Source organism: Neofelis nebulosa, chromosome 2 (genome assembly GCF_028018385.1).
Source record: "Neofelis nebulosa isolate mNeoNeb1 chromosome 2, mNeoNeb1.pri, whole genome shotgun sequence".
In the NCBI taxonomy this organism is placed as follows: Eukaryota; Metazoa; Chordata; class Mammalia; order Carnivora; family Felidae; genus Neofelis; species Neofelis nebulosa.
This window is the reverse complement of record NC_080783.1, coordinates 200,809,714-200,833,542: the sequence shown is the minus strand read 5'-3', so window position 1 is coordinate 200,833,542 and position 23,829 is coordinate 200,809,714. Positions and strand designations below refer to the sequence as shown.

Here is a 23,829-nt window from a genome sequence, read left to right as displayed (position 1 = left end):
TTTTTAAGTTTATTTTTTAGTAATCTCTACATCCAGCACGGGGCTCAAACTCAACCCCTAGATCGAGAGTCACAGGCTCTTTGAGCCAGCCAGGTGCCCTCATTATCTTTACATCTTCTCATCCTTGGCCCACCAAACTCCCAATCACCTGCATTGCCACCAGATGCAAATTCTTAGATTCAAGGCCCCTTCACCATTAGGCTTCAAATGGCCTTCCTTAGCCTAATTTCCCTGCTACAGCTCTCTTCATTCTCCTAAGGATCTGGCACCCCTTTTTCCCTCCCACTCCATCTTTTTAAGACCAGTTTAAATGTACATTCACTCATTCAGCAAACAGTACTCGTTGTGTGCCAAGCTTTTTGCTAGGTCCTGGGTATATATGCTAGTAGATACGACAGATAATAAATATCCTTGTTCTGAGAGTTTACAATCTGGAGTGGGAAACAGACCATCAGAAAGTACACAAAAGTGTAAGAGAGAATACCAGATTTAACGAGCTGGGTGATCGAAAGTCCTGAGCGAAGGAAGCTTATTCAAGGACCAAGATGGCCAAGGTGGCTGGAATTTAATAAGTGATAGAGTGGCGGGTAGAGTTGGGAGAGGCAAGCAGGGCTCAGCTCAGGCAGGACTTTGTAGGCTATGGTGAGGACATGAGGTTTTATTTATTGTGCAATGGGAAGCCATTGGAATGTTGAGAGAGGGAGTGAAATAGCGATTTAATTTTTTAAATGTTTGTTTATTTTGGGGGCGCCTGGGTGGCTCAGTCGCTTGAGCATCCAACTTCGGCTCAGGTCATGATGTCATGGTCCGTGGGTTCGAGCCCGGCATTGGGCTCCGTGCTGACAGCTCAGAGCCTGGAGCCTGCTTTGGATTCTGTGTCTCCCTCTCTCTCTGTACCTCCTCCGCTCACACTTTGTCTCTCTCTCTGTCTCTCAAAAATAAACAAACATTAAAAAATTTAAAAATGAATGTTTATTTTTGAGAGGTGGGGGTTGGGGCAGAGAGAGGGATACAGAAAATCCGAAGCGGGCCCTCGCTGTCAGTGCAAAGCCAGGTTTAGGGCTCGAACCCACAAACTGTGAGATAATGACCTGAGCTGAAGTCGGACGCTCGACTGAGCCACCCAGGTGCCCCAAATAATGATTTGTTTTTAAGAGATGACTAGCAAATTGATTATAGGAGAAGCCCCCAACAAACACAACTGACAGTGCCCGTATCTAGGCTTCCACCTAGGTCTGCTTCCTATTATTGTGTAGGAGCTTTTTATGTGACTTCCTTCTCTTGCAGCTTCTAAATTGTAGAGGTCAGGTACCTATATATTATTAAAATATGTTAAGGTGCTCACTTCAGCAGCACATATACTAAAATTGGAACGACACAGAGAAGATTAGCATGTCCTCTGCACAAGGATGATACGCAAATTTGTGAAGCATTGAATATTTTTCCACTGAATTTGATCACTGAATTCAGCTTCTGAAACCAGTATTGCACTGCATATTAACTTACTAAAATTTAAATTAAAAATAAATAAAATATTTTAAGGAGAGTAAAATGCCTGACAGTCTACATTTTTGTTTTAAAATGTAGGGGAGCCTGGGTGGCTCAGTCAGTTAAGTATTGGACTCTTGATTTTGGCTCAGGTCATGATCCCAGGGTCGTGAGATTGAGCCCCTACTGGAGATTCTGATTTTCTCTCTCTCTCTCTCCCACACACACACACCCCACTCGAGCATTAACACACTCTCTCTAAAAAAAAAGGTAAAAACCGGGGCGCCTGGGTGGCGCAGTCGGTTAAGCGTCCGACTTCAGCCAGGTCACGATCTCGCGGTCCGTGAGTTCGAGCCCCGCGTCGGGCTCTGGGCTGATGGCTCGGAGCCTGGAGCCTGTTTCCGATTCTGTGTCTCCCTCTCTCTCTGCCCCTCCCCCGTTCATGCTCTGTCTCTCTCTGTCCCAAAAATAAATAAAAAAAAAATGTTAAAAAAAAAAAAAAAAAAAAGGTAAAAAAAAAAAAAAAAAATCTGTGTAGGGGCGCCTGGGTGGCTCAGTCAGTTGAGTATCCAACTTTGGCTCAGGTCGTGATCTCACACCTTGTGAGTTCCAGCCCCACATCGGGCTCTGTGCTGACAACTCGGAGCCTGGAGCCTGCTTCGGATTCTGTGTCCCTCTCTCATTCTGCCCCTTTCTCACTCATGCTCTCTCTCTCTCTCTCTCAAGAATAAATAAAACACTAAAAAAAAAAAAAAATCTATGTATATGTAGATAGGAAACAGTCTGGCAAGAGAAACACTAAACTGTTCATGGTAGTTTGGGGAAAACATTCTCACATTTCCGTACTGTTTCAGCATTTTTACAATTAGCACATACTGTTTTTATATTAAAACTGATGTGTGATTGATTCCATTTTTATGCCATTCTGGAAAAGGCAAAACTACAGGACCAGAGAAGAGCACTACTTACCAGGATTGGGATTAGGGGGAGAAGGTGACTACAAAAGGAGACAAAGGAGCTTTTGGGGGTGATAGAAATGTTTGATATTTGATTGACCTTGGTACCAGATACATGTCTATATGAGTTTCTTAAACCATATGATAAAAAAGGTATATTTATATATAAATTACATGTCAACAAACCTGACTTTAGAAAATGAAATATAGGGAGAAAATATAGAAAGCAAGGACAATTTTTTAAATAATTTATTTATTTTGAGAGAGAGACAGAGACAAACAGAACATGAGGTGGTGGTGGGGCACAGAGAGAAGGAGAGAGAATCCCAAGTAGGTTCCATGTTGTCAGCACAGAGCTGAGATTCCATCCCATGAGCCATGAGACCGTAACTTGAGCTGGAACCAAGAGTCAGATGTTTGACTGAGCCACCTAGGTGCCCTCAAAAGCAAGAACAATTTTAAAAATAATTTCAATTATACAAGTAATAAAATAGTTCATTATGCTTTTTAAAATAATTAGAATATTACAGGTAAATCTAAAGTCTTGGTGTCATGAGTCTCATCCTTCCCTCCTTCTCAGAGGTAATCACTGATGTGTGTTCTTGCAAATCTTTTTTAGAAAGTTAATAAAGTATGTGGCGTCAGAAAATATATAGCACTGGGTTTTTATGTGCACACGTGTATGCTCTTTGTTACAGTGATCATTTAATGTGGTACCCTATTCAACACCTTCACTCATTTTTTTATATCTGTTGATAAAGATCTACTTCAACCAATCCAAATGTATTGATTTTTTTTTCCCCTTCACGTTAATGGTCGTCATGCTGTACCTTATTCGGCAACTCTTGTCACTCAATTCTTTTTGGTGTCTAATTCACTCCTGGCAGCGCAGCAGATGGCGTTCCACTTTATGAACACACAACGCTCTGCTAATCCGTTAGCAGAAGAGTAGGTTCCTCCCAATTTTTCTCTTAATGGGAAGCTCTGTCTCCAGTGCTCGCCTGGTGGGGCCCCATCCGGGTCGATGGCTAGGGGTGGCACAAGTTTGTGCGTTTTCAATTTTAATAGGGTGGGATTCGTGTCTTCCGCAGACAGGTACCCAGAGCCGCCCAGAAGCGGATCTCCCGCGCAGCATACAACAGGTGCCACCCCATGCCTACTGCAGCTGGCGACATCTTCTCCCGCCCTCTCCTACAAACGCTCTTCCCTGCCACTCCCTCTGCGCCTGCCAGTCCCTTCCCAGCAAGCACCGCTCATATTTGCATATCAATTTACCTCCTTGCCTTTACTTCTATATAAAAACCAAAAGGGCAAATCATAAGTCTTTTTGTGAAGATTGCCCTCCGGGCCAGAATGTCTTGCAGTTCCTCCTTTCACGCTGAGAAACAAGAAATAGGAAATTGCTTCAGCTTTGTTTTCACCTTTAGCAAAAGAGGGATTCGCCAACGCTGCCACCCTGCTTTAGGTTCTGTTAAGGCAAAAAGGGCTTCTGTCGTGAGTGGCACACGTAGGGCAGCTCCATTGCTCTTCGTGCGGAATCGACATCAAGAGATTTCGGAAGCATAATTTTTTGGTACCCGGGCAGCTGGTGATCGTTGGTCCCGGCGCCCCTGTTTGAAGCAGTGCGTTAAGAAAGAATTTGCAAGTCTGGTTTTGCTTGTATGGCAATATCGTAATTTCGGGCGGTGTTTATTATCCCTTTTTTGAAGGGTCTAATGCAAGTATGTGAAATGGTAGCCATGGAAAAAAATCTCTACGCAGGTCTTTTCCTAGAAAGTCAATCAGTTACTGAAAAACGTCAAGGAGTTGTGATCGCTAGGGCGTATTCACGGCTGCGTTGGTTGTGGGAAAGCTGCTCTAGTGATTGCTGACGTAGGAAGAGCGGCTGTTTTCCGTATCACAGGTGAAGGAATTGAGGTTTAAGCCAAACAAGTTACAAGTTTACTTAAGAGTACTCTGAATTACACAGTGAGAATATCGGGCTTCCACCTAGGTACCTGTCTACAGGGGTGATTGAATCATCACACATAACTGATTTTGTAAAAAAATGTTCCCCCTTAACCAGGACAATATGATATGTATGCATATATCTATGCCTTTCTAAAGCTGAGTTAGGGCTGCTGGGTGGCTCAGTCGGTTAATCGTCCGGACTTCGGCTCAGGTCATGATCTTGCAGTACATGAATTTAGGCCCCGTTTCAGGTTCTGTGCTGACAGCTTTGATTCTGTGTCTCCCTCTCTCTCTGCCCCTCCCCTGTTCACACTCTCTCTGTCTCTGTCTCTCAGAAATAAATAAACATTAAAAAAAAATGCAGTATATGATACATCTAATACAAAAGACATGTTAGTCAACTGTTTTATAGTAAAGCTTCTAGTCAACAGAAGGCAATTTGGGAGGAGTCAAAAGTTTTACTGGGTGAGGAGTTATACTATTTTTTTTTTTTTTTTTTTTTTTTTACAGTGGGTAAATGGTGGGAGGGTGGCACCCTTAAGCTCTGCAATGTTCAAGGTCAACTGTAGTAGTGATAGATCCAGGGCCTGACTTGACAAGGCTTAGTGAGGGGAGAGAATAGCAAACTGAGTACTACTGTGCTGAATTTGGCTGGGAGGAGGAGATCTGGGAAAGCTTTCCTGAAGCAAAGACTTTGTAACTGAAACCTGAAGAAGCAATAGAAGACCCCCACACAAAGTTGTCGGGGGGAAGGGCTGTTTAGGCAGAGGCAAAGTCTTGAGGGTGGAGCCAATGTGCGGCAGACAGACCAAGAGCTGAAAGACCAGAAAGGCCAGTATGAAACCAGCCGGGTGGCAGCCTGAAGAGGCCACTGACTTCTGGTCTCACAGGCCTTGGATGTTCCTTTGCAGTACTTTTTTTTTTTTTTTTTTTTTTTTTTTTTTTAAATAAAGCATAAGGGATGAAGAGTTATCTCCACCATGTATCAGCACACTTTTTCTGTAAAGAGGCCAGATGGTGTATATTTTAGGTTTTGTGGTCATATGGTATCTACTAGCCACTCAACTCTGCTGTTGCAAAACAGTAAGAGACAATATACAAACAAGGGAGTGTAGCTGTGTTCCAATAAAGTTTTACCTACAGACACTGAAATTGGAATTTCATATAATTTTCGCATGTCATGAAATAGTATTATTTTGATTTATTTTTAAAATCCTGCGAGCCATTTAAAAATGTGAAAACCAGGGGTGCCTGGGTGGCTCAGTCGGTTGATTATCTGACCTCGGCTCAGGTCATGATCTCATGGTTCATGAGTTCGAGCCCCGCATCGGGCTCTGTGCTGACAGTTCAGAGCCTGGAACCTGCTTTGGATTCTCTCTCTCTGCCCCTCCCCTGCTTGTGCTCTGTCTCTCAAAAATAAATAAGCATTAAAAAAAAATGATTAAAAAAAATGTGAAAACCAGAGGTGCCTGGGTGGCTCAATTGGTTAAGCGTCTGACTTCTGCTCAGGTCATGATCTCAATGGTTGGTGAGTTTGAGCCCTGAATCAGGCTCGCTGCTGTCAGCACAGAGTCTGCTTCGGCTCCTCTGTCCCCTCTTTCTATGTTCCTCACCTGTATACGTTCTCTCAAAAATAAATAAACATTTAAAAAATAAGTAGTGTGAAAACCATTCTTTTTTTCTTTAATGTTTATTTTTGAGAGAGAGAGAGAGGGAGAGTGTGAGTAGTGGAGGGGCAGAGAGAGAGGGAGAAACAGAATCCAAAGCAGGTTCCAGGCTCCAAGCTGTCAGCACAGAGCCAGACCTAGGGCTCAAACTCACGAACTGACCCGGGAGATCATAACCTGAGCCGAAGCTGGATGGCTTAACCAACTGAGCCACCCAGGCATCTCATGTGAAAACCATTCTTTGAGCTGTAGTTCACTGGCCCCTGGCCTACATATTCAAGAGCAGTAAGAACTCAAACCAACTAAGGGATAGCCACAAACTGAATACCATTTACTCATTAAAATGTTGCATAGAGGGGCACCTGACTAGCTTGTCAACAGAGCATGTGACCCTTGATCTTGGGGTCACAAGTTCAAGCCCCATGTTGGGCGTGGAGCTTACTTAAAAAATAATGAATAATAATAAAAATAAAATGTTGCATAGGAATATTTATGATAATGGTTCACCTCTATGGTGTGCTTATCGAGTGCCAGTCCCTATATTAAGCACTTAGCATGCATTAACTCCTATTACTCATCATAGAAGCCAATGATGTAGGTAGTATTATTTTGCTCACTTTACAGATTAGAAAACAGAAACTCCAAGAGTCCCAGATCACATAGCGAGAAAATAGCAGAGTCAAAAGGTGAGCCCAGGTCTTCTGACAGGAATCAGGTCTCTGGCTGCCCAGAATGCCCCAGGAGAAAGTCAACTATAGTGGAATCTGTTAGGAAAGACTTATTGGGAAAGTGAAGCTTTTTCATTTTGCTCATCCATATTTCCCTCTATTCTTTTCTTCTTCTTCTTCTTTTTTTTTTTTTTTTAGTTTTATTTATTTAAATAATCTCTACACCCAATGTGGGGCTCAAACTCATAACCCCAATATCAAGAGTAACACACTCTTCTGACTGGGCCAGCCAGGCACCCCCATTTTTTCCCTATTTTCTATGAAAATATGGGATATATGAAAAAGTTAGATAATGGAGACACATAGTCACTGGAATACAAATGATGACAAAATCAGTCCCAGAAGACCACATTTTATATGATTCCTTTTATGTAAAATGTCCAGACAAGGCAAATCTATAGAGACAGAAAGCAGAAGAAAGCAGGTTAGTGGCTGCCTGGAGCTGGAGGTGGGAGGACCTTTATTTATTTACATTTGCAATATGAAATAGAAGCTGGGTGCGAACACACACACTCACACCAGCCTGGGGAGGGGGAGCTGGGACAAGGTCACTTGGCAGCTGGGCTGGACCCCAAACCCTTGGGCATAGGAAGGGGACCCCAGCCAGACCCCTGCCATTCCCCCACCTTGGGGTCTGTGGGAGGTACAGGGGGGTCTCAGTGAGTGCATCAGGGCCCCAAGTGAATGTCACCAGAGAGACCCCCTGGGACAGGGACTGCCAGTTCCCACAGAGCCAGCAGGACCAGGTAGAGGGTCCTCTAGCTCCCAGCCTAGGTCAAAGTGCAGGGTCCAGGGCAAGAGTCTGGACAAAGGCATGGCCCCCACTTGGGCCCTCCCCCAAAGTGGACCTGAGCTCAGTGTGGGTGTGGGCATTTACACCGGTGGCTGGGCCATGGTGGGTGGGGAGCGTGGGCATGCCCTACAAATGGGCATGAGAGATCTTTTGGGGGTGAAGGAAATGTCCTAAAAATACACTATGGTCACAGTCGTACACTTCTATAAATTTATTAAAAATCATTGAGTTGTACGTTTAAAATGGGTAAGTTTTGTGGTATGTAAATTATACTTGAATAAGGATGTTAAAAAAAAAAAATTCAAGGGCTAAAAGGAGAATATACACAGCTAGGAGCCTGAGCTGTAATCAGTTTATGGAATAAGTTCTCTAATTTAGAAACTTGACCTTAGTGGATTTCCTGCATGCTGAGTTTCTGTGTGTTAGCTGATTATGTCACTACCCTCCTCACTTAAGACCCTTCCGTGGCGCCTAACTAGTTTGGTTTAACATCCTGTAAGTCTCTGTGACTCACCATCCTCTTCGTTCTCAGGGCTCCAGCCACACTGGTCTTCTCTGTGTATCTCTGAAGCCACTACTCTCTCCTCGCCTCAGGGCCTCCAGAAAGTTCTTCCTCCTAGCTGGAAATGTTCTTTCTCAACAGGTTCTCCCCCTTTCCCATCATGGCTACTTCTTCTTTATTCTTTACATCTCATCTCTAATGTTACTTCCTCAGAGAGGCCTTCCTTGACCTCCCCACCCCTCACTAGGTTAGCTCCCTCACACTCTGTTACACTCTTTCATGGCACCATCTACTTCGCAGCAGAACATCATAATTGTTATTAATGCATTTACACTTGATGTAAAGTTAGTTGCTCAATATTTATATTCCCCAGCCAGAATGTCACCTGTGTGAGGGCATGGAACCTGTGTCTTATATATCACTTGCATCCTTGGTGTCTGATGTAGTACCTGGCACTTAGTAGGCATTCAATACATTTGTAGAGCTCTTCATATGTCATGAAGTACTTATGTACATACATTTGCTATTTTTTTTATTTAAAAAAATTTATTTTAACGTTTATTCATTTTTGACACAGAGAGAGACAGAGCATGAATGGGGGAACGTCAGAGAGAGAGGGAGACACAGAATCTGAAACAGGCTCCAGGCTCTGAGCTGTCAGCACAGAGCCCGACGCGGGGCTCGAACTCACGGACCGCGAGATCATGACCTGAGCCGGAGTGGGACGCCCAACTGACTGAGCCACCCAGGCGCCACATTGCTGCTATTTATTAAGCACCTGCTATGTCCAAGCATATGGGTGTAGCAAGACAGTGTGCTCCTGTCCATTCTCAGAAGTAGGACAACAGTCTTCCCATTTATAGGTAGTCTAAGTTTACACAACTTGTAAGGAAGTTGCCTTCTGTAACTAAAATGGAACTCCTACTCAGGTCATAGACTCCCAACAGGATGGGTTTACTCCAGGGGGTGGGGGGGGGCAGGGAGGTGGTTCAGGGAAATTGATTTCGAGGGGCCGTGAAGCTTTGGCATTTTAAGGGTGGAGGGGAAGAGAGTGTCAATTTGTCAGAAGATAAGAGGAAGTTTCTAACCTTCAGGTAGGCAGATAGAAGTATGGCTCCTCTCTCAAAACTGACCAAATCTGGGGGCGCCTGGCTGGCTCAGTTGGTAGAGCATGCCACTCTTGATCTCAGGGTCATGAGTTTAAGTCTCATGTTGGGCACAGACCTTACTTAAAAAAACAAAACCAAAAACAGCCAAAAAGGTCCCTGAGCTCCCCTAGGTTGGGATAAGTGACCACTGAAAAGAAAGGATGGTCACATAAAAATTGTGTTTCTATACACTACTAATCCAAAAAGGAAATTAAGAAAACAATTCAATTTATAATAACATCAAAAAATAAAATACTTAGGAATAACATTAACCAAGGAGGTAAAACTAAACCAAGGATGAGTGTAACTTGTACACTGAAAAATACAAAACACTGCTGAGAGAAATTAAAGAAGACATACATAAATGGAAACACATCCCATGTTCATGGGCTGGAAGACTTAATATTATTGTTGAGATGTCAATACTAGCCAAACCGATCTGTGGATTCAATACAATCCCTATAAAAATCCTAACACGTTTTTTGCAGAAATAGAAAACCCATCCTAAAATTCAGATGGAATCTCGAGACCCCTAATAGCCAAAATGTTTTTGTATTTTGTATCTTTTGTATCTTTTACAAAATACTGTTTGTAAAAGAACAAAGTTGGAAGAATACACTTCCTGATTTCAAAACTTCCTACAAAGCTATAGTAAGTAAAACAGTGTGGTATTGATATAAAGACAGACATATAATCCAGTGGAAAAGAATAGAGAATCCTTGTATCAAATCCTGGTATTAAACAATTAAAAACATTTTTTTTAATGTTTATTTTAGTTTTGAGAGAGAGAGACAGAGCATGAGCAGGGGAGGGGCAGAGAGAGAGACACACAGAATCGGAAGCAGGCTCCAGGCTCTGAGCTGTCAGCACAGAGCCCAATGTGGGGCTCAAACTCACAGACCATGAGATCATGACCTGTCTGATGTCAGATGCTTAACCAACTGAGTCACCCAGGTGCCCCTGAAAGCAGAGTTTCGAAGATAATTTTGTGCACCCATATTCATAGCAGCATTATTCACAATAGCCAAAAAGTAGAAACAATCCAAATGCCCATCAGAGGATAAATGGAAGAACAAAATGAATAAATATCCATGTCATGGAACATTACTTGGCCATTAAAAAGAATGAAGTACTGATACATGTTAGAACGTGGATGAACTTTGAGGACATTCTGCTAAGGGAAATAAGGCAGACTCACAAGGACAAATACCATGTTTTGATACCTAGAATGGTCAGATTCATAACATAGGAGAGTGGTTACTAGGCACTGAAGGGGGGTGGTATGGGAAGTTACTGTGTAGTGGGCATTGAGTTCCAGCTGAGGATGATGACAAAGTTCTGGAGATGGACAGTGGTGATGGTTGCACAACCATGTCAATGTGATTAGTGCCATTCAAGTGCACGCTGAAAGTGGTTAAAATGCTACATTTTCTGTTATATCTATTTTGCCACAATTTATTTTTTAATGTAAATTTAATTTTATTATTATTATTATCTTAAATATTTTAAGTAATCTCCACACCCAATGTCGGGCTTGAACTTACAACCCCGAGACCAAGAATCATGTGCTTTACCAACTGAGCTAGCCAGGCGCCCCTACCATAATGTTAAAAATTAAAAATTAAAAAATTAAGATTATAAAATTTTAAAGAAAAGAGAAGATGGTGAAGAGCAAGGTTTTGGGTGTGCCTAAGATATCTCCAGCACTGGGACTGGAAGCTGGTCACCAGCTCAGGGAGGTTGCCCTAAGTCGGCAAAACTGTGTGTATGCCAAGTGCCTGGTATACAGCACGTGCTCATAAGTGTAGCTACTGATGGTCCCCATCACAAATGAGAAGACTGAGGCCCAGAGAGGTCCTGTAGCCAATGGAGGCAGCTGACAGGACTCTGAGTTCTGTAAGGCAGGGAGGTGGTGCCAGTTGGAATATTAATAGTAATACTAGCGGGGCGCCTGGGTGGCGCAGTCGGTTAAGCGTCCGACTTCAGCCAGGTCACGATCTCGCGGTCCGTGAGTTCGAGCCCCGCGTCGGGCTCTGGGCTGATGGCTCGGAGCCTGGAGCCTGTTTCCGATTCTGTGTCTCCCTCTCTCTCTGCCCCTCCCCCGTTCATGCTCTGTCTCTCTCTGTCCCAAAAATAAATAAAAAACGTTGAAAAAAAAAATTAAAAAAAAAAATAGTAATACTAGCTGGTATTTCTTGAGTACTTACTACATTCCAGACGTTATTCTTAGTCTTTTTGTGAGTATGGATTCTTCATTTACTCTTCACAACTCCTCTGTGAGTGAGGTCCCATTACTATCTCCCTTTTTCAGATGAAGAATCTGACGCTGAGACAGAGACCGATCCAAGTTCACAGAGCCAGCATACCTTGATCTTGTCCACTCTGACTCCAAAAACAGAAACCCAGCCTTTTGGTTTGGTACTGGTGGTAGACAGTGGCTGAAGGGGTTTCTGGGGTGGGGGAGTAGGTGATTCACTTGACCAAATCTAGTTTCAACCCAGATTTTTTTTTTTCTGGTTCCTTTTTCTTTCTTTTTTGCACCCACTGGCAGGACTTCCTCCTTTTCTCTCTTTGCCTCTTTTTCTGATTCACTCCCCATCTGTTAGTGGGTTCTGGCTTCTGCGAATGTGATGCAGAAGATAGGGTAAGCTGTGGGGGAGGGGAAGTAGATACAAAAGGGTAGGCAGTCCTTAATAAACAAATATTTAAAAAAAATTTTTCAATGTTTATTTATTTTTGAGAGAGAGGAGAGAGAAACAGGGAGACAGACACAGATGCATGCTCCAGGATCTGAGCTGTCAGCACAGATGTGGGGCTCGAACTCACAAACCTCGAGATCATGACCTGAGCCAAAGTTGGATGCTTAACCGACTGAGTCACCCAGGGGCCCCAACAAATATGTTTTGAGAGCTATCTGGTACCAGGCAATGTTCTAGAGGCTGAATAAAACAGACTTTGTCTCCTCCTTCAAGGAGATTCCATTACAGGGTTTATATGCATGTGAGTGACAGGTTAGGGCTAGAGAGGAGGGATAGGGTAGAAAAGGAAGTGAGAGAGGGGAAGGAGAGTGGATACAGACAAGGAAGATGTGCCTGGTGTCAGTAAGGGCTATAAAGGGGACGTGAGAGTGACTGGGGAGCAGACACAACTGGAGACAGTGAGGACAGGGCAGGCCTGGCTCAGCGGAGATGAGACCTGGAGCACAGAAAGGAGCCAGCTGAAGATGTGGGAGAAGAGCATTCTAGGATTCTGTGGGGAAACAGCACGGGCAAAGGTTATGAAACCCGTGTGTCAGAGGCACTTGAGGAAGGCCAATGAAGCTGGAGCAGGGTGACAGAGAGAAAAGGAGTCAAGCGGAGATCCCAGAGCCAGTTCATGAATGGTCTTGTAGACCATGATGAGGAGTTCAAGGTTAATTCTAAGGGGAAGAGAGGCCATTGGAGTAGTAAACAGTGAAGGCTGGGAGGCAGCATGGCAGGAAGTGGGGAGACCAATCAGGAGGTTCTGGCTGTAAGGCAGCAGAGGCAGGTGATGATGGTGGTGTGGACCAGGTGGGGTTCAGAGAGGAGGCGGTATCAGAGGGGTCTCTGGGAGGCGACTGAGTGATGGAAGTATCATTCTCTGAGGTGGAGGAGGTAAGAGGTGGGGGAAGGGAGGATCTAAGGTGAGATAGGGTAGAAATGAGTCAGGGTGGACATGCTGACTTTGCAGTCAGGCAGTTGGAGGCACTGTTCCAGGCTGGAAGCGGATGCCTGGGAGGCGAGACCAGACACTGCTACCTGGGACCCACAGGCCACACCTCTTTACAGATGGACAATGTAGAGCCCAGAAGAGGTCTGACATTTGGTTTTGTTTTCATTTTTTTTGAAATTGGTTATTGACACTTACATATCCAGAGACATCAAATAAAACTTAGGATTTCTACCTCCTCTTCCAAATTGGGCAAGCCACACTGGGTCCACATTCTGGTTCCACGGCAGACTGGTAGAGGAGCTGCTGCCCCTCCAGATCGGGCACAAACTCTCCAGCTGGTCCACCCCCAGCTTGCCTGCTCAACGTCTGGTCCTGGTGGCACTGATTTCAACCTCTGGTATGGGTAGGAGGTGACACCAGAGAAGGGGAAAAAGTTGTCCTGGCACACAGCCTGGACTTTGGATGGATTCACTGGAAGTGGCAGCTTTCCTGTGTCTCAGCCTCGCAATGCCAACTAATTTCACTGAGCCTGTCTTGCCTCTTCTGAAACATGGGGCTAACACTCGCTACCTAGAATTTCATCTCTGGGAAAGCTCCTAGCACATTGGCAGACACAGAGAAGGGGCTCAAGCAGTGTTTGCTCCTTTCAATCTGATGAGCAACTAGTCTCAGGAAATCAGAATGGCTGGGTCATAGCATAGGCTGAGGTAAAAAGTCCAGATTCTGGAGATGCTGAGTGGCTCAGTCCATTAAGCGTCTGACTTTTGATTTCAGCTCAGATATGATCTTGCAGTTGGTGGGTTCCAGACCCATGCTGGGCTCTGTGCTGACAGCGTGGAGTCTGCTTAGGATTCTCTCTCTCTCTCTCTGTCCTCCCCCAGCTCTCTCTTGAAAATAAATAAATAGGGGCGCCTGGGTGGCTCAGTCGGTTGAGCGTCCGACTTCAGCTCAGGTCATGATCTCACGGTCTGTGAGTTCAAGCCCCGCGTCAGGCTCTGGGCTGACGGCTCAGAGCCTGGAGCCTGCTTCCGATTCTGTGTCTCCCTCTCTCTCTGCCCCTCCCCCATTCATGCTCTGTCTCTCTCTGTCTCAAAAATAAATAAACATTAAAAAAAAAAAGAAAATAAATAAATAAACATTAAAGAAAAACAAAAGTCCAGATTCTGGCTCTACCACTTACCAACTATGCAACCTTAGTTGTCCTATTTGTAAGATGGGGACACTACTCTTACCTACCTTCTGGGAATTAAACAAGTTAATACAAAGTGTTTAAAATGGCATGGCACTCAGCAAGGATTAGATTGGTTCTTACACCTGGATGGCCATTAGAGTCTTCTAGGGACATTTAAAAAAATATTTGGGGCACCTGGGTGGCTCAGTAGGTTGAGCGTCTGTCCGACTTTGGCTCAGGTCATGACTTCACGGTTCATGGGTTCAAGCCCCACGTTGGGCTCTGTGACGACGGCTCGGAGCCTGGAGCCTGCTTGGGATTCTGTGCCTCCCTCTCCCTCTCTGCCCCTCCCCAGCTCGTGCTCTTTCTCTCAAAAATAATAAACTCAAAAAACATTTTTTAAATAAAAAATATTCATATCTGGGCTCTATCCTCGGAGATCTCATCTGAATTCATGTGGGGTGGGGCCCTGGTACGGGTATTTTATAAAATCTCCACAAGTGATTCTACATGCAGCCAAGAATAGGAGCTCTACAGTAGAGAGATAATTAAGAGCATGGGCTCTGCAGCACAATTGCCTATGTTCAAATCCAACCAAGCCATTAAATAGATGTATAAATGTGGGCAAGTTCTTAACCTCTCATGTTAAACTGGGTTAATAAAAGGACCTGGGAGGTTGTATAGACCTTAAGTGCTTAGAGCAGTGTGTGGCAGCTAGCAAGCCCTTGGCAGGCCTGGACATCAGCACTCCTCAGTTGCCCTGCTATTTCCAAAATGAGTGCAAACACCGCAGGCCTATGTCCAGCTCACACTCATGGTCTCCCCACCCGGGCCTGGATACCTTGAACATCCCTCTCCTAACCCTGTTAGCTGACCCTCCCCCTGCCAAATTATTTTTATTTTTGTCCCTTCTATTGTTCAGCCTTTTTTATTCCCCCCCAAATTAACAGAATTATCCCCCCAACAAAATTGTCTGCTGAAAAATCAGAGACACCCCCCCAAGGATGCTAGAGGGGAGGGCAGAGCTGAGTGGCCATTCAAGTGTCTCATATTAAAGAATAAGAAGAAGGAGAAGAAAAACCACCATCAATGTTTAGGAAATAATGTTTAGTGGGAGACAAAAGCACAACACGGAACTGTACATTGAAGATAATTCATCCAGGTAAAGAAAAAAAAAATACATAGAAAAAGATTGAAAGGAAATATGCTAGATGCTAAAGAAACACTTTTTTCTCTGCTTCTCCATCCTCTTATGTACGTTACAATTTTGTATAGTGAATGTGTAATTCATAGGAAAAACAACTAAGTGAAAAAATAAAAAAGGAAAGCCTTCACATGACTTTCTTTCCTCTTAAAAAAAATTATTTATTTATTTTGAGAGAGAGAGAGACAGCATGAGTGTGGGTGGGGCAGAGAGAGAGAAGGAGAGACAGAATCCCAAGCAGGCTCCATCCACACTGTCAGCACAGAGCCCAACACAGCACTTAAACTCACGAACCATGGCTGAAACCAAGAGTTGGACACTTAACCAACTAAGCCACCCAGGCACCCTTTCTTTCCTCTTAATCTTCTAATTGCCTTATGTCTTAGTTCCTATCAAAAATTTTTAATTTTCTTAAATTTTACTTATTTTTAAAAGATTTTAAATTTAAATCTTTTTAAAAGTAATCTCTACATCCAATGTGGGGCTTGAACTCACAATTCCAAGATCAAGAGTCACACACTCTTACCAACTGAGCCAGCTAGGCACCCCCTCTATCGAAAAATTTTAAAGAATGGTCTCCACTGGCTGGTTCTTTCATTTCTCCCATTGACTACTTGATCCACTACAATCTGGCCTCCTCCTTAACTCTGGAGGTGACTCCACCCGGGAAGGATCAGCAATGAACTCTTAATTGCCAAATCCAGGGGCTTTTCCTTTTTCTTTGCCAGAGCTTTGTGCAGTATCAGACATGATTGGTGCTGTCCCCTTTCTGTAAGCTCCCTGCCTGCCATCTGGGCTTCCTTTCTCCCCTTTGTCCACGGACCTAATTTTCTGACCACTTCTGGTTGGTCCCTGCAGATTCCTTTCAGCTTAATGTTCCCTAGGTTTGGACATCTAGCCCCCTACCTCTCTGCACACTCTTCTTGGGTGGCCTCATCCACTCTTGGCCTGTATGATCCCATTTACATGGCAGCTCCTATATCCCAGCCCTCGCCTCTTGCCTCGGGTAAGTCAATCCAAATTCCTTCTGAACACCTTCATTTGGATGTTCCTCAAACAACTCACACTGAACAAGTCCAAACCGACTCATCATTTCTACTCTCCCTCAACCCCAACCAACTCTTCCTGCTTTGTTCCTTCCCTGGAAGTCATCATTGTCTCATTCTTTCCCTCATTCTCCCCATGTCTAGTTGGTCACTAATACCTGTTGGTTCCAATTTGAAACTGTGTCTGGAACCCATCAGCTCCCTGCTGGTATGTTTTCGTCTGCCCTGCAGGAGGCCCCCTCCTTCCTGCCTGGATCATAGTAGTCTCCCTGAGATAGCTTCCATTTCCTGATCTTTCTCCTCCCCAGTCCATACCTTATAATTTTTCTGATTATTCATTCCTTCAGTCAGTCAACAAACACTTGCTATGCACAAACTCTGTTCCAAATACTATGAGGGGGGTAAATTATACAGATTGACCCAAAATAGGTAAATAATCTAGGGGATTTCTTTCTTTCTTCTTTAAAGATTTTATTTATTTTGTTATTTATTTATTTTTCGGAGAGAGAGAGCGCAAGCAGAGGGAGAAGTGGAGGGAGACGGTGAGGGAGAATCCCAAGCAGTCTCCATGCCCAGCTTGAGCCCTGCATGGGACTTGATCCCACAACCGCAAGATCATGACCTGAGCTGAAATCAAGAGTTGGACACAACCGACTGAGCCACCAAAGTGCCTCAAAGTGCCTAAAATCACAAGCCACCAAAGTGCCTAAAACCACAAAAGATTTTATTTTTTTTAAGTAATCTCCATACCCAACATGGGGCTCAAACTTACAACCCCAAGATCAAGAGTCACGTGCTCTGCTGAATGAGCCAGCCAGGCACCCCTCTAGGGGATTTCAAATTATGGGACTGCTACAAAAGTAAGCAGGGGGATTGAGAGAAAGTAGGGCATGGGGAGGGGAGTTCTCTCAGAGGTGGTCTTTGCCCTGGAATAGTCCCCCCAGATCAACATGACAGTTGTCCTGATGGAACTGGGGGCAGCGATGATAGAGAAGAATGTGGCTGGGACACAACTTCAGGTTGGCCTGTGAGGAATGAAGGATGAGAATGAGCTCTGGAGACCTGAAAGAGGCACTTTCCAGGTAGAGGGAAGAGCTAGTGATAGGGCCCTGAGAGAGTTCCCAGCACACAAAGGAGCCCAGGATGTCTGGTCTGGGGCACAGTGAGGGGTGGAAGGAGGAGGGCAGGAAGATCATGCCTGGGGGCCCTGGTTAGGGGACTTGGTGTTATTCTAAGTGGAATGGGAGGCTATTAAAGAGTTTTTGGCAAGGAAGTCACATTTGACTGTCTCTTCAAAAGATTACTCCCTCTAGGTGCATAGGGTGGAGTGTATCTGGGGTTGAGGTGGACAGTGTGGCTGAGACTGCAGTGGCCTGGTCAAGCCCTGTGGGCTGGGTTGGGTGTTAGCAGTGCAGTCGGAGAGAACATAAGCCTTCTTTGGGTCCCGAATACCTGCAGGCTGGCTTCGTACTCCTTATGACAACCATCTGGTTCTAGCCTCCCTCTTCAGCCCAGCTCCCATCATTTCTTGTCTTTGCACCTGCTGTACTTTTTGGAATGCTCTTCCTCACTTTCCCTTTGATGGACTAGTCATTCCTGAGGCCAGGCTCAAATACCCCCTCCTCTCTAAAGCTGTTCAGGAATTTTCCAGGGAGAGCTCTTTGAACTTTTTCAGTGCCTAGTTTGTATCTCTAGGATAACATCTAACACACTGTACTGTCTTGTATGTTTACAATTCTGTCTCTGAAGAAGGTGAACAAGAGCTTCTGGAAGGTAAGGATAGTTCAGTGAGTGTTCAATGGGTGTTCAATGCATGATCAAAAGATATAGATGGTCCCACTATGGAATAGTTCACATAGGTCCAGACTCCAGTCATGACCAGACCCCATTATATTCAAAATCATCTGATAATGTGTAAGTCCTTGATCATAAGAACAGATACCAATGTGGGCACTAAGTCTCCTTATTTTGATATTGGAAACAGCCCTGAGAGGTTGGCACAGTGGGAAAATCATCTCTATTTTACAGAAGAGTAAACCAAGGCTTAAGAGACGTGAGACTTGGGGCGCCTGGGTGGCTTAGTGGGTTGAGCATCTGACTCTTGATTTGGCTCAGGTCATGATCTCACCATTGGTGAGACTGAGCCCTGAGTGGGGCTCTGCACTGACAGAGTCTCTCTCTCCCTCTCTGCCCCTCCCCCACTCAGGCTCTCTGTCTTTCTCTCTCTCTCTCAAAATAAATAAATAAACGTTTTTTAAAAAAAGAGAGAGGTGAGACTTGGTCAACATCCCTGAGCCCCCAAATTCAGTTCTATCGTTGACCCCTGGGCATTCTTACCTGTCCTTGAATCAAGAACTTGTAAGACTTCCTGTCACCTCTTCCTGGTGGTGGAGGGGACATGACAGGAGGAGGCAAGATGGGGAATCAATTCTCCTACCCCCTTAAAAAAAAGTGCCCATACCCACCACCTCATTTGTTCCTAATAAGAGGAACCATCTCAGCGGTTACAACCATGGACTCTGGAGAAGGAAGGGCCTGAATTGAGACCCTGCCTATGCCATTTAAGGTTATGTGACCTTGAGGAATTAACTAATTCTCTTACCCCCCTGTTTTGTTTTATCTGTAAAACGGGAGTGAAAAGAAGCTACTTAGTAGGGTCGCTGGGAATATTATAGGAGACAAAAGCATCTTCCCCAACGCTTGGCCATATAGAAAGGTTTTAATACTTGCTAATTACTGTTACTGGCTCCTAGAAATTTCCTAAGCACTTTTCAAGTATCACCTCTTAACACTCACGACAACCTTATACCTTACGCGAAATGCAGGTTTGGAGCTGTTAATAATACCCCTAAAGAAGTTAAGACTTGAATCCATAACCTCACTACCAGGCAAGGCTTGGCAAATGCGTGGGTCAGAGAATGCAAGCAGCTTGCTCAAGGACTCGTGACCAGTTACTGACTCTATGCTCAACCAGATCTTTGATTCCGAATTGATAGTGGGGCATTACTTCTGAAGGTCTGTAATAAAACTGGATTTGGGGAGGTGAAATGGGCAGTCCTCCAGAGGAGTCGAGAGACCTGCCTTTGCCCCTGATTGCGGATGAGATGAACCTTTAATTTAGACCTCCTTTTCCTCACCTTGACGTTGGGGAAGAAGAGTTATTAGGGTCCCCAGAGCCCTTCCCAATACTGACTCTCCAGAGCAAAAGACCCCTTCTCAGGTAAAGGTTCATTCAAATTCCTCCGGCTGAGATTCATCCTCCGCGGGGCCCGCAATAAGGACGCGTCCCCTTTAAGGCGCCAGCTCGCCGGCGGCGGCGGCCGGAAGTGTTGAAGCTCGGCCTGGCGGCGGCGGTGGCAGTAGCGGCCGTGGCGGCCTCTGCGCATGCTCCGTCGCCCGCCCGCCCTGGCCGCTCGCCGCCCGCCCGCCCGACGGAGACGGTGAGGAGGGGGAGGGGTGGGCGCGCGGGCGCGGGCGCGGGGTGGGGTGGGGGCGGGGGGGCGGGCGCGGGGGCCGCGCGGCGGCCGGCGAGGGCGGGCGGGCGCGCAGGGGGCGGGGGGCTGCTGCCTCCGCGGGCGCCTCCCCACGCCCTGTGCGTGCCGCCGCCGCCGCCGGGGAGCGAGCGGACGTCGCGGCGCCGCGGGGGGGTGGGGGGACGCTGCCGCTGGGTCCGCCCGAGCAGCCGGGCCGCCCCCAGCGCGGCCGGCCGCGCCGCCCGGGCTCGGCCCCTGGCCGAGGGCGGCGGGCGCCGGCGAGCGGGGCGCTGGGGGGGCCCAGCGCCCCCGGACCGAGGGCCCCGGAAGTCCTAGGCTGAGGGGCCCAGAGGGGCCGGAGCGACTCCGGACTGAGAGGCCCGGACGCCCAGGACCCCGACGAGGGGTCCGGGGATCCCGGGGTATCCCTAGAGGCGGGGCCCGGGGAGCAGCTGGCCCTTGGATACAGAGCTTGGGAGGGGCCTGGGTCGCGCTTGGCCGGGGGTGGGGTGGGGGAGGTGGGGGGAAGTAGGGGGTGGGTACGAAAGGTGAAGGAAGCATGCACGCCCGCCCGGGAGGAGACCCTTGGAAGCTTGGCGGGGGAGAAAGAGCGGAGAGTGGGTTCTGCGGAGGGAAGGAGGCCCGAGTTTCACCCGAGGGGCGCATTAGAGGCCTCGGCCTTTCAGTCCAGGGGAAAAGAGGCAGGTGCTGTTCCGAAGGCGTGGTGACAGTATGGGTAGTGTGAGCAGGGGACGAGGAAGAAGAGCTCCAGGGGAAAGTGAACAGGCCCCTGCCTTTCCGGAGATGAGGGGGCGGTAGGAAGACGCCTCAGCCTCCTCAAGTAGGAAGGGGAAGGGTCCAAACCTGTGAGGGAATGAGAGACTGAGGGTCTTCTGAAGTATATAGGTAGAGAACGGAACAGTCTGGGATGTCAGGGGGTGGGAAAACCCGTGTTTTGGAGGACCGGAGAGAAGATAATTGAGGGGAAGAAATGACATTTCTACTTTCAGAAATGACAGGGGAATTGGCCAGCTGCCTCCTAATTGAGGGGCAGGAACGGTGAGAGCAGAATCTTACCTGAGAGTCCTGGAGAGTGATGATCCACCAGACCAGACTAAGGCGTGTCAAGCCTTGACCTAGTAGGGATGGGGGGGCGGGGGCGGTGCAGGGCTTGACCGTCCAAGGAACAGGAGGAGGTCTGAATTCTCTTAAGATGAGAGAAATGCCAAAAGCACTTCCTAACAGACACAGAAAGGGCCTTGTTTGGTGTCTATTTAGGAGAACCAAGAACTGGGTTTCCTCAACCTAGGGATTGGGGAAAGGGAGGATCAGATCGTTCTAGACTCCCAGAGGGATTCTTCTCCCTTGCCTCTGGTAATGTTACCGAAGTGCTTTTGGAGGACCTTTTCATTAAATGTTTGGACTGTCTTCCCTAATTCGTAAGCCTTTTATCAATTATGGATATTTAATATATACTTAGTATACACTGACTTGATGACTTTTTTCATTAGTCATGAGTCAACCATTCATATTTACCTCAACAAACGTATATTAAGTAGCTAATTTGTACTCAACTTCATTGGGTTAGCTTGGGCCCTAAATTGCTCTTGTCCTAGGCAGAAGTCCCCTAGAGTCTAGTGTGATGACGCTTCAAAGAACCCTTTGTCCCATCGCTTCCCCAAACACGTATATAGTAGTCTTCAATATGTGACCTGTCCCAAACTTCATTTGCTTTGGCTCTGTCCCTCACAGTGGTCCTGTGTAGCCTTCTTGTCGGCTTTATTACGTTTGATAGCACCCTGGATCACCTACCGAATGCGTGAGAAGGAATAAAGAAGGAAAAAATCAAGGAGTTTTGGCATCAAGTAATAAAGTTTTAATTTTATTGATTATATTGATGATTAATTTATTATAACTTGGGAATTTCTTAATAGAGTACACAATCTACAAAAATTATAATACAGTATGGAATAAATACATTCTGGGGTTAGAAAGTTTCAGGGTATCTATTTCTTTTACCTTTTCCACTATCAACTCCGATGTCCCTGCAATCATGTGACACTCATGATTTTGCCACGTTTTAAACGTTAGTTTTCAGGGGTGCCTGGCTGGCTTAGTCGATGGAGCGTGGAGCTCTTGGTCTCGGGGTCATGAGGTTGAGCCCTGGGTTGGGTATAGAGATTACTTTAAAAAAAAAAAAAGAAAGAAACCTTTGTTTTCAGAACACAAAAAATGAATTTAATCTCGAGTAGGTCAGATGTCATTTGTTTAGTTTTCCAATAGTTATGTCAATGCTCATGTGCTTACTCTTGATCAAGGTGTCTTTTTTTGTCTTTGAAAAGAACTACAAAATAATTCTTTTCACGTGGATTTGACATCTTTCCTTTATGTGTGTTCCCCTAGAATTACAGTGTTGTGTGATTACACAGTGAATACTCTAAGGCCCCTTCCATGAAATACCCAAAGGAGCAGCTCAGTCATCTTGCCTCAGGAGTTTTTGTTGCTATAAACAAGAGCCACTTTTCAGTTCATACTCACCTCAAAGAGATGACCTTTCAGTTAGCTAGTGTAGTCTGTAGAGTCTGGTTTCAGGTTACTTGTTAAGAATGTGGTATTTAGGGGCGCCTGGGTGGCGCAGTCGGTTAAGCGTCCGACTTCAGCCAGGTCACGATCTCGCGGTCCCTGAGTTCGAGCCCCGCGTCAGGCTCTGGGCTGATGGCTCGGAGCCTGGAGCCTGTTTCCGATTCTGTGTCTCCCTCTCTCTCTGCCCCTCCCCCGTTCATGCTCTGTCTCTCTCTGTCCCAAAAATAAAAATAAAAAATGTTGAAAAAAAAAAAAAAATTAAAAAAAAAAAAAAAAAAAGAATGTGGTATTTAGGGTAATGAGATATATTCAACCTAAACTTGCTTCTCTAAAGAATGTAAGAGTTGCCATGTTGGATCAGACCTGTGTCTCTTACTGACACTGAGAGACCTATTGTGGATGATTGTAATTATCTTCTCGGATAAACTCAGAAGGTTAGAGAACATTCCTCTTGGGTTCTAAGGAGTAGGAGAGCTAAGGAGTAAAATATGAGTTCCTATTGAGGAAAGTATTAATCAAGTAGTTAGTTAACCACTTATTCAGAGTATTGTAGAGAGGAGTCAACCTTAGGGTAGAAGGTTAAAACTAGAAGCATCCTTCTAATTCTCCTCCTCTAACCCATTTATTTACTTAAGCTACTTAAAAAATTTTAAACCACTGTTTTAATTTTTTTTTTTTAACATTTGTTTATTTTTGAGAGACAGAGAGAGGCAGAGCATGAGCAGGGGAGGGGGAGAGAGAGAGAGGGAGACACAGAATCCGAAACAGGCTCCAGTCTCTGAGCTGTTTGTTAGCACAGAGCCCGACGCGGGGCTTGAACCCACGAACTGCGAGACTATGACCTGAGCTGAAGTTGGACGGTCAACTGAATGAGCCACCCAGGCACCCCTAAAACACTGTTTTAGAATAATAATTTCACAAGTTTGTTACATGCTAAAGTATTATATCTTTTAAATTCATTAAATATGTAATAATAACAGAATAGTGCTTGACAATAAATGTCCAACAAATGTTAGCTGTGATTATTTTAATTCAAGCTTTATTTATTTATTTATTTATTTACTTACTTATTTAGAGGGAGAAGCAGAGGGAGACAGAGAATCTTAAGGAGGCTCTGTGCTGTTGCAGATCAAGCTCCAAGCTTGATCCCAAGACCCTGGGATCATGACCTGAGTCAAAATTAAGAGTCGGATGTTCAACTGACTGAGCTACCCAGGCACTCCCAAGCTACATTTTAATGGTTCAAAATTTGAAGATACCTATTGGTTCAATTATTGTAGGATTTGATAGCATTTGTTATGCCTCATTGTATCCCTTTTTGTCTTTTTCTGGACTCTAAGGTCATAATTGTTTTGATTCTACTGTTGGCAGCCAGCTGAACCAGTCCATTGATTTTGTTTTAAAACAGTTTTTTTATGTTTATTTAT

The 23,829-nt window shown here is 45.4% G+C and overlaps 1 protein-coding gene and 2 non-coding genes across 8 annotated transcripts in view; all 3 read left to right on the top strand.

Annotated features, from left to right (window-relative positions):
- Window positions 1-1,337: 1,337 nt before the first annotated feature.
- On the top strand, window positions 1,338-1,444 carry LOC131505761 (U6 spliceosomal RNA). Its single transcript, XR_009258537.1, has one exon. It is a non-coding gene; the product is annotated as a U6 spliceosomal RNA (small nuclear RNA).
- Window positions 1,445-3,922: 2,478 nt separating this feature from the next.
- Window positions 3,923-4,056, top strand: LOC131505909 (U11 spliceosomal RNA). Its single transcript, XR_009258661.1, has one exon. It is a non-coding gene; the product is annotated as a U11 spliceosomal RNA (small nuclear RNA).
- Window positions 4,057-19,672: 15,616 nt separating this feature from the next.
- The window catches only part of GMEB1 (glucocorticoid modulatory element binding protein 1), a 41,639-nt gene continuing 37,482 nt past the window's right edge, over window positions 19,673-23,829 (top strand). For 2 of the 6 annotated variants that reach the window (XM_058718374.1, XM_058718369.1), the window contains exon 1: window positions 20,354-21,684. The gene's annotated coding sequence lies outside the window, so the exon portion shown is untranslated. Of the gene's footprint in view, window positions 19,787-20,109; window positions 20,242-20,353; window positions 21,685-23,829 lie in introns of those variants that run through there. The other 4 variants (XM_058718373.1, XM_058718372.1, XM_058718371.1 and 1 more) reach the window with 4 other exon arrangements.